Source organism: Saimiri boliviensis, chromosome 7 (genome assembly GCF_048565385.1).
Source record: "Saimiri boliviensis isolate mSaiBol1 chromosome 7, mSaiBol1.pri, whole genome shotgun sequence".
NCBI lineage: Eukaryota > Metazoa > Chordata > Mammalia > Primates > Cebidae > Saimiri > Saimiri boliviensis.
Window position 1 is genome coordinate 36652750 of NC_133455.1, and position 11215 is coordinate 36663964.

Consider the following 11215-nt stretch of genomic DNA (forward strand, 5'->3'; position numbering starts at 1 on the left):
GATGGCCAGGTTTGGGATTACAGGCATGAGCCACTGAGCTCGGCCGAGATTCTTTCAATATATACTACTCTATGAATAACTTTATGGTTAACCGCCCATTCTCAGTATAGTAAACTGATACCAACAATAGGGCCAAAGTTTGTCCTCCAGGATACTAACAAACTGACCTCATTCCTATACATCTACTTTTCTTGCAAGTCTAAACAAAAAGTATGGGAAGTGACAGAGAGGAGCTTTTTGGCTGCCTTTACGTTTTTTTTTTTTTTCCTTTGAGGAGGAGTCTCATTCTGTAGCCCAGGCTGGAGTGTAATGGCGCGATTTTGGCTCACTGTAACCTCTACCTCCCAGGTTCAAGCGATCTCTTGCCTCAGCCTCCCAAGTAGCTGAGATTACAGGCGTGCGCCACCATGCCCAGCTAATTTTTATATTTTTAGTAGAGACAGGGTTTCACCATGTTGGCCAGGCTGGTCTCAAACGCCTAACCTCAAGTGATCTGCCCACCTCGGCCTCCCAAAGTGCTGGGATTATAGATGTGACCCACCTCTCCCAGCCTATCTTTATGGTTTAACCAAGAGACGTGCTTTTATTAATCCAAGTAACTCATCGTCTAGGAAAGAGACAGACCTATGCACAGCGACAGAAGGCTTTATCAAGTCCAAGGCAAGACAGGGTGGGGCTATACTGACAAGTGTTCCCCCTCTTCGGGTTATTTTTAATTCACTGAGTGCCAGGTATTGCATAAAGTGTTAAGAGAATACAAAGGGTGAAGAAACCGGTGCGGGCCCAGAGGGAGCTCACAGACATGCAGCACACATGACACAGACACGCACAGGCATCTCCCACTCTCCAAATCGAAAGGGGCCAAAGGTTCGGACAGTGACTTCAGATCAGGAGGGATGCCATGTTATCACATCTATTTGGTGGCTGGGTTATGGAGGAAAGAGTATTAATGAATAATGAGGGGCACCAGCCCTATCTTCAAAAAGATGTCTCCAAAACTGTCTAGTTCCTGGCCAGGCACAATGGCTCACTCCTGTAAACCCAGCACTTTGCGAGGCCAGGGCAGGCAGATCACAAGGTCAGGAGTTCAAGACCAGCCTGGTCAATATGGTGAAACCCCATCTCTACTAAAAATATAAAAATTAGCCGGGCATTGATGGCACAAACCTGTAGACCCTGCTACTCAGGACACTGAGGCAGGAGACTCTCTTGAACCTGGGAGGCGGAGGTTGCGGTGAGCTGAGATCACACCACTGCACTCCAGCCTGGACAACAAAGCAAGACTTTGTCTTGTGTTCCTGTGTTTTAAGAGGGCGAATTCAGGTAATGAGGCAACCTGTAAGTAAAGCCTGTGGCGGCCAGGTGCAGTGGCTCACACTTCTAATCCCAGCACTTTGGGAGGCCAAAGCAGGCATATCACTTGAGGCCAGGAGTCTAAGACCAGCCTGGACAACATGGCAAAACCCCATCTCTAATAAAAACACAAAAATTAGCCAAGCATGATGGCACAAGCCTGCAATTCCAGCTACTTCGGAGGCTGAGGCAGGAGAATCTCCTGAAGCCACGTGGTAAAGGTTGCAGTGAGCCAAGCTCATGCAGCTGCACTTGTGGTAAGGCCTCAGAAGGCCAGGAAGAGATGACTGAGGGAGATCTAGTGGGCGGGGCGGCGGGGAGACACAGGAAAGGTTTCCCCAGGAGAAGATGGTGGAGCGGAGTGTGAACTAAAGGACACCTACAAACTGGCAAGGTGTACGGTCTGAAAAATTTAGGGGTCAGGGGAAAATTCTCTTTGTCCGCATTGACAAAGGCCCAATGGACAGAGCGCAGAGGGCATTTGAGGAACTGAGGAAAAGCCAGTTTGGCTGGCCCAAATCACATCTTGCAGCTTGAGTTAGGGGTTTTGGTCTTTATGCTAAGCTGACGCCAGTGGAAGATTTTTGAGTCGAAAAGTGACCTGGTCAGATCTGTGTTTTGAAAGGATTGTTCTAGCTCCTGGGTAGAGAAGGGATCCGAGAGGGTGTGAGGGAATGTGAGAACCCTCAAAATACAGCAGTGGGGGCAGAGAGCACTTTCAAAGACTATCAGAAGGAAGGAGGAGGAATTTAACCGGGTGACCAAACTCTTATCTGGCCCTACGGAGCACCCAGCTCAGAGGCAGTCACTGATGTCCCCAAGAATGAACTGGCTGTGGGTCATCAGAAATCAGTGCTACCTGTCACAAACCTCAAAAGACTAGGAGGAAAGGAAGCATGGCAGCTAATAATGGCCTTCCACTGGAATGTTCCTTATTCAATAAGGGGCCAAAATGGCATTCAAGGGGAAGCTTATGGGGAGCCCCTTTTCCCACAACAAAATAGCTCTTTGTTTAAATTCCTGCATACGTCTGTAAGTCAGATGTTTGGAGAGGACAGCAAAAATTCGTATCATACGTTCACAACCCAGACGTAGTCAGGTTCTTTCCTCCAAAAAACAGTAGTACATGAATAGGGCTTCTGACTTGAAAGGCATTATCTGAGCTTCTCCACTTTAATGACTTTTTTTTTTTGAGACAGGGTTTTACTGTTACCCAGGCTGGAGTGCAGTGGCGCAATCATGGTTCACTGCAGCCCTGACCTCTTGGGTAGCTGGGACTACAGGCGCGCACCATGACATCCAGCTAATTTTTGGTAGAGATGGGGGTCCCACTATGTTACCCAGGCTGGTCTCAAACTCCTGGGCTCAAGTGATCCACCTGCTTCAGCCTCCCAAAATACTGGAATGACACACGTGAGCCACTGCACCCAGCCTCCACCTCAACCACTTTACCATCAGGCTAAAGAAACTGAGGTCTGGGAAGATTACCTAATATCCTCTCATCTCAGTTAGTCTTAACATAATACATTTTTCCTAAAGTATACATATTACCTTTGGTTAGTTTAAATATTTTGCAGATATTAAGCAATATAGAAAAGATTTTTCTTTTTCCTCTTACTGTATCATAAGGAAATTTACACATTCAAATGATTTATTTTTAACCAAGCAGATTAAAGACCACAATATTTTCTCAAGATGTTCTGAGGTGTAAGAATCTATACAGTAGAATGATGAAATTGTCTTAATAGAATTTTTTAAATAGCCAGGGATAATGAGACCCCATTTCTACAAAAAAAAAATAAAAAAAATTAACCAGAGGCCAGGCATGGTGGCTCACTCCTGTAATCCCAGCACTTTGGGAAGCCGGGGCAGGCAGATGACTTGAGGCCAGGATTTTGAGACCAGCCTGACCAACATGGCAAAATGCCATCTCTAGTAAAAATACAAAAATTAGCCAGGCACGATGGCACATGCCTGTAATACAAGCTACTTGGGAGACTGAGGCATGAGAATCACTTGAACCCAGAAGGTGGAGGTTGTAGTGAGCCAAGCTCATACCACTGCACTCCAGCCTGGGCAACAGAGCCAGACACTGTCTCTAAATACATAAGCCAAAAAACACTTGGGGATATGGAAATTTTGTCTCTCTGGGCCGAGTTACATGGACGTATACAATTAACACTTAAGATCTGTGCATTTTCATGTATGCAAATCATACCTCAACTTAAAAAAAAGACAGGGGGAAGACACCTAGAGTCCTGTTTTCTTTATTCTAGTGCCTGGAGTACAGGGGCCCCAGCTTCATCAGCCTTAAGAGAAGGTCTCTAGTCGGAGGAGTAAGTCCTAGTTCTATAGCACTGCAGAATGACTATAATACTATAGAATTTCAATTTGCTAGAAGAAAGATCATGAATATTCCCAACACGAATAAATCATAAACATTTGAGATGATGTATCTAACTACCTTGATCTGATTACTATACATTACACATATTAAAAAAACACTATGTACTCCATAAATATGTACAATTATTATATATCCATTTTTAAAAAGAAAAGAAAAAGAAAAGGTATCTAGATAAGTGTTTTATCTCATCACTCCCATATTACACATGGATATTCAGGAATTGTTCTTAGATACAGAAGCTTAAAGAATGCTTATGATACTACATGCTTTAGATCCTTGTTTTAGAGTGTGCAAGTAAATTCGTCTTAGTCTAATTCAAATTAGAATACACTAATATAACATTATCTAAATTTCTTTAAAAATATACAAGTAAATTTCTCAACCATTTTTTAAAGTAATCTTATTTAATTCTTAGAATTTAATAATTACTTTCCAGGAAATGTAAATTAATACATAGCAATAAAGTAGTCAGTGACTTTATTCCTAGTGGGAAGAATTCAAACCAAATCACAATTTATTGAAATGACTAGTTCAAAGTTTATTTAAAACTGCTGACATATATGCAAATCTCCAGTAATGGATGAAAGGCCACTTTTATTTTGGTTTAGGCAGGAATCATGGGAAGTTGAATTTCTGCATAGAATAGTTATTCAAAAGACTGAGTGATCTACCATTTTTGAAGGCATTTGGAATTTAGCAAAAGGTTACACACACACACACACACACACACACACACACACACGGCTAATTTTATTTACTGGAGCTGTTCTATAAGTGGCAAAACTAGAGTTTTCATGGTCTCGCTGCCATGGTTTCAATCAAAAAGCTGAATGACCTCAATTCAAAGTAGCTATGAACAACAGTCATCTTGAGCTAAAAAATCAATTTAAAACACCAGTTTTAAAGTTTGGAAACTCCACTGATAGAAAATGAAACAGTAATTAACAGTTGTTAAAGGGTACAAAGCACACCTTCCTCTCCCTTCACAGCTGGATAACGTCAAGATATATTTTCAGTTTAACCTGGTTTCTCTTCTTTCATCATTTAACATTCTATTTTGATGTGTAGTGCCCTATACTTCCTGTTACTACATCTTGATACTCTACTGCAAATCATGACTCATTCTTAAATCACAGAGAAACTCATCAAAATCCAAAATTTCACAGTACATAGGAACTCAGTCTTTCAAGAAGGCAGCATTCCTAGAACATGACTTGAACCACAGAGGACAAAAACACTGAACAAGTCTATGAAGAAATTATGTCAATCCATGGTTGAGTCAACGCATTTATTAGATCAATAAATAGAAGCTCTATGTGATCATTTCGGTCCCAGTACTAATAAAATGTGTTACATGATATGCTAAGTAAAAAAAAGTTACCAAACAGTAAGTACAGTGTGCTTTCCATTAAAAATGGTATGTGCATGTGTGGATATACACAGACACACATATCCCTTTTTTTTTTAACTGGTAAATTACACATCAAAATGTAAACAGTGGAATTATGGGAGATGTCTATTTTTTTCATGGTGGTTTTCTGTATCTTTGTAAGGCAATTCACATTAGTATTTTTTACAATAGGAAAAAAAACAACAACAAATAGAAGATATTATTTTGCTAGCATGGTCTCAAAGTGTGTTATAAATCAAACTACACAGGCAAAGAGGAATTAAAGATAACTAGGACATAAAAAACATTTGCCTGAAACACACAAGAAAATCTGACAAAAATGGAGTCCCATTCCCCTCTCATCTGTATACATATGTACAGAACCAGTCACCTGGGCTCCACAGCCAGAACAAAGCCTGAATGGACAGACAACCCAATTCTTTTAAACTAATGATGCAGCTGGTGCAGTGGTTCACATCTGTAATCCCAGCTACTGGGGAGGCTGAGGTGGGAGGATCACTTGAGCCCAGGAGTACAAGGCCAGCCCTAGCAACATAAACAATTAAAAAAAAATAAAGTCTCACGAGGAACCCCAGGTTTGGGAAAGAGGGAGATGACTGAGTCATCCCCTAGAATTGTGAGGGAACAAAACTAACAATTAGTAAGCAGCAACTCACCCGCAGTGAAAAAAGACTCTACTCCAGGAAGTCACATTCTTGGAGAGTTTTTTATGAAGTGTTTTGGGTTGTTATCAGGTCATGTTTTGCAACATTTCACAGCACCATATTATTATTCTAAATCAGATAGATACATGTATATAATTGGGTACCACAGAACACACAAAATCTAATATCTGACAGCTAGAAGGGAATATTTTAATTTACATACACTGCCTGGAAGTCCTTTAAGACCAGTTTCAGGGAAAGATTTAAGTTCCAAAAAGTAATTACAAATATAAATTTTAATAAATGACCTCAGAGTTACATTTACTGTATATTAGCACTTTTATTTCTTATAAAGGAAAAAGAGGAGGTCTTTAATAATTGTTTAACTTCAAAACTCAAACGATGCTGACAAATCCCTGCTCTCCCCTCGCTGGGTTACTGCCATCCTGGTCTCAACAGCATTGGTACCAAGTGCATGAAGATGCTATACTCGCAGAGTTTCAGAGATGGCCCAATTCAGGACATAAAGGGTATACAATGTCATCACCCGTATATCACTCTATTATTGCATGTTACTAACCAAAAAGAGAAAATTCATGAATGCTATGTTATATACATGGCCAAAAAAGTACAGCTGATGACTTTTAAATGCCTTATTGTTAGAGTTTTCATCACCTTCATCACCATTAAAGTAAATAAGATTTTCTCAATCCTCTATAGACATTCTGGGCCAAAAAATTCTTTCCTGTACATTGTTGACTGGTTAGCAGGACCCCTGGCTTCTACCCTCTAGAAGCCAGTGCACCCCCATAGTTATAACCACCAAAAATGTCTCCAACCATTGCCGAATGTCTCCTGGGTGGTAAAATTACTCCTAGTTGAGAACCACGAACATAAATGAACTTATGCATCCCAAATAATAACTTGGAAGGAGGAATTCTAAATACTTCCTTTTTATTTAAAGGAAACGTACTCTTGAGAGAGTTCACCAGCCTCCATTCTTAAGGAACGCTCATGCAAAATGCATGAGATCTTGTAAGTCTTTTTTCTTACCCATTATAAGTTTTGTTAGCCTACTCACAGCCTTCTCTGCGACAATTTATTGAGCACCTACTCTGTGACAGGCAAGCCATTAGGGACATCCTGTACTCACGTCCACTGACTCATACCCTGGTCGGGCTGTTTGGGCTGTTTTTAGGACACACTTTGCCACCGTAAAAGAACTGCCAACACCTTAAAAGCAGCACATCTTTGTCAATAAAGGGACCCCATGGTTCCAATCAGATTCCTTTCGACCCTTTTTAGTAACTCCACACATTTCTAGGCAACATATAAATTTTAAAAAAATTTTTTTAAAGGCAGAAGGCCTTTGCTATATTTGGCATAGAAACGACATCACTTTTCAAACTCGGGGGGTTTGCAGGCAGGACCATTACTGGAAACTCTAAGAACACTTATGGACAGTCTCCTTAACTGCCTGACCCATGCCCTCCTAACACAATTTGTAATTTTATCGTCCTCATAAATTTGAAACTCATAACTGACCTTTTCCAAATAAATGGGTGCCACAGGGACAGAGAAAGAAAAAAAGATCAGAGGGTATTTTGTAAGGCTCAGAAATCGATTTCAGCTCATGAATAGATGCCTGGAACATGCGCCCCCACCCCTCCCCCCCCTCCACCGAAGACAAGCACAGATGGAGAGAATGGGTGTGTGTGAGCTGCTTATCTCCCCCACCCCCCAACACACAGACACAAGCGGCAAAGAAAAACCTGCAAATCTGAAATCCAAAATGGCCAAAGTGACTCCAAAGTTTTCAAGACATGTCCTGAAAAGGCTCGTTGGGCGGCTGTACCCCTAAGTAAATAAAGCCGTAACTTGTCTCCTTCCCCAGCGCCGGGCTCCCAGGCTGACAGCGGCTGCACAAAACCCCTCCTGTGCCGAGCAGCGGAAACTCCTAATGAGATTAGTTGGTGTGTGTGCAGACATTACTTAGCAATGACTAAGGGGGCTCTCTCTTCCTGCAGCAGCCAGTGGAAAATTCAAGGAACTTTTTCCCCCTGCAGCAGCAGAATCCCTTTAACCCTCTCCCCAGCCAACTCCAAAAACAACTCAGCCTCCCCCTTCCCCCCTCAACCCCCAGGCTGGGGGACTGGGGTAGGGGGAGTTAAAGACCAGCCAGGGGCTTTCAGAGGAGGGAGGGTGGAAGGGGGCTGGTGGGGAAGGGGCGGGGGACCCCTCGAACACTACAAAGGAAACTGTAAAAGGCACAAATACATAAACCTGAGAAGGAGCAAACCACAGTTTCTTTGTGAGCTCCTCTAGTGAGTCATTTTCAAGATGCTGTCTGCTGCCAGTTTCAAAGCGGAAGCGCATGGCAATTAGTCTTGCCGTTTCCAGACAAGCCAGAAACTCTCCCGACACTCAATTTTTTTTTTTTCTAAAAAGCCCCTTTTGCAGTTTCTGAAATAACATTTCTTGCTACCACCTCCACCCGCCGCCTAACTGCAGCTTGTCCCTAGGATGATCCAATTCAGAAAAGATAACAAAACCGAGACCTTTTATTTTTGTTTTTAAACCATGCCAAAATTTTAATCCCTCCTCCCCAAAAGTTACAGTAGCGTCACAGGCCCACACTGAGTTTGAAGGTAAAGAAGGATGGGGGGTAGACGGGGCGCCAAGATCATTTCTTGCCCGATCCTTCTCCAAAACCATGCCCAGTAAAAACCACTGGCTTTTAAATGTCCGACTGGGCGTGCGCCTGGGGCGGTGACCTGGCCGGGGGTCACCTGCCGCGCGAGAGTGGACGCAGCCCCCAGTCCCACACCTTCGCGACTCTGCCCTCCACCGCCCCCTCCATCCCTGTCTTCCTCCTAGGAACCGAGCACCGCTGCCCTCTGCCCACTCGAGAGGAGCCCGACTGCGGTCCCAGCTGGAAGGCCAGCGGTGTTCCAGCGCCGGAGCACTCAGCCCGCTCCGGCCACCGTTCTTCCCAGAGTCTCGCCGTCCCCCGCTCCCCGCGCCGCTCGCAGCCGGGCCCTGTGAGAGCTCCCGGGGTTGCACGGCCGGCACCCCTTCCTCTGGGCTCACAACTCAGCCCCAGGGCGGGGAGCCGCCGGCGCAGGGTGTCCACAACCCCGGGCCCCGCGCGAGCTCCGGCGACGGCGGTGGCAGCGACGCGGGCGCAGGAGCATCCCCGGCGCCCCCTCCCTGCGGCCCGCCCTCCCGCTCGCGCACTCCCACCCCCACCCCGGCCCGCAGCCCACCCCGCGGCGCCCCCCGCCCCACCCCCACTGCGCCCAAGAAAAGAAAGAGAGAAAAAAAGAAAACACCCCGAAACAAACTTTGCGAGTGTCGGAGCAACAGGCAGAAGCCCTGTTACCTACCCAGATGTGGGGGAGTCTTCAAGATCCTTCTTCGGGGGGAATTTCTAGGAGGACCCGGGCGAAAGCCCCCGACTTTCCATGCTGACAGGCGTCTGCAGACGGTCTGTGGCTCTTGTAATGAGATCCTGATTTTTCCCCCTTTTTTTCTTTCTCTCGCTCCTCTTTTTTTTTTCCCCTCTGGTGTGTGTGAGAGCAGGAAGTTGGAGCAGTCAGGCCGAGCCGGCTCACTTCCTTTACTGCATTATTCCCCAGGCGGTGTGCAGTCTGTGTAAACAGGCTTTTCCGCCCCGCGCCGCGCGCCCCGGCCGCGGCTGTGCGCCGGGGCTGGCCGCCCAGGCCCGCGCCTCCCCCGCCGCTCCAGCCCCGCGCGCGCCCCGCACCGCCCCCGCCCGCCCCGCTTCCTGCGCGGCCACCCCGGGGAGGAGCCTCAGACCCGCGGCGACTCCGCTCGGCCGCAGCCCCTCCCCACCGGGAGGGGGGTCCGCCCGCCAACCGCAGCCGCCGCCGCGCTTTCCCCGACGCCGGGGATCCTTCCTCACCACTCTCCCTGGGGGTCGAGCGCGCGCGGGGCACCACGGCGGGGTAGTGCTCTGCGCTTTTGGGCCGGGAGTAGAGTCCCGAGGTGGGTTGGGCGGGGGGAGCGGGGATCGGCTGAACGCCCAGTTTCCCATCCGCCGGGATGGAAGAATTGGGGGGCAGAGGGGCATGGGGAATGGTGTGCAGGGTTTGGTGGCTCTGGGCAAAGGACTGCTTTTCCTGTGGGTGCAAGTACGGGAAAAGCAGTCCCTTTCTGTCTGGGGTTGTAGATGGGACACCATTCTTGTCTGGGGTTTCAGTGTTTTAAAAGCCAGCCCTCAACCGGGCGTGGTGGCTCCAGCACTTTGGGAGGTCAAGGTGGGTGGATCACTTGAGATCAGGAGTTCGAGACCAGCCTGGCCAACATGGTGAAACCCTGTCTCTACCAAAAATTTAAAAAAAAAAATTTGGCCGGGCGCGGTGGCTCAAGCCTGTAATCCCAGCACTTTGGGAGGCCGAGGCGGGTGGATCACGAGGTCAAGAGATCGAGACCATTCTGGTCAACGTAGTGAAACCCCGTCTCTACTAAAAATACAAAAATTAGCTGGGCATGGTGGCCTGTGCCTGTAATCCCAGCTACTCAGGAGGCTGAGGCAGGAGAATTGCCTGAACCCAGGAGGCGGAGGTTGCGGTGAGCCGAGATCGCGCCATTGCACTCCAGCCTGGGTAACAAGAGCGAAACTCCGTCTCAAAAAAAAAAAAAAAAAAAAAAAATTTTTTTTTTTTTTTTCTTAAGTTAGCTGGCGTGGTGGTGGGCACCTGTAATCCCAGCTACTGGGGAGGCTGAGGTGAGAGAATCGCTTGAACCTGGGAGGTGGAGGTTGCAGTGAGCCGAGACCGTGCAATTGCACTCTAGCCTGGGCAACAAGAGCAAAACTCCGTCTCAGAAAAAAAAAAAAAAAAAAAAAAAAAAAATTAAAGAAAGCCAGCCCTCAGTGGAGGAGCCCACGGTGGGGAAACGATTTAGATAACACTGGAAGCGGGGGTGTCTAGGCACGAACCTTTCTGGCCTTTCACGAATGAATGGCCTTCCACAGGCCCGACCTTTCCTGCCTGCTAAGTTGCTCCCCTGGAAATAAGCAGTGCCCGCAGGGCCTGAGACTGAGGCCTGAAGGGAGGCTCTGTGGTCTCAGGACTGGTCTCCACACCTCCACATCCCTCCTGGAGGTCCCAGGGAAGGGCGGGTCTCTGATGGGAGAGCTTGCCCATTGCCCTAGGCTGAGACAAGGTGGGAAGGATGCCTGTTGAAGAGCCCTTCACTTCTCAGGCCTAGGCCCCAAGCTCACTACTCAACTTCCAGAACCTTCCATTCCTATGTCCCCACTTAGCAGCCCAGATCCCTGGTTTTCAAACTTGACCCTAGGGGCTTATTAAACCACTGGTGGTTGGGCCTCTCCCGGAGTCCTAGATTCAGTAGGTCTGGGGTGGTTCCCAGCCC

General features: G+C 46.8%; 1 protein-coding gene across 1 annotated transcript in view; it reads right to left on the reverse strand.

The window, feature by feature from the left end:
* Window positions 1-9550, reverse strand: part of ELK3 (ETS transcription factor ELK3) — a 78843-nt gene extending 69293 nt beyond the window's left edge. Inside the window, exon 1 of the mRNA XM_039472222.2 lies at window positions 9202-9550. The gene's annotated coding sequence lies outside the window, so the exon portion shown is untranslated. The remainder of the gene's footprint in view (window positions 1-9201) is intronic.
* Between the last annotated feature and the right edge of the window lie 1665 nt (window positions 9551-11215).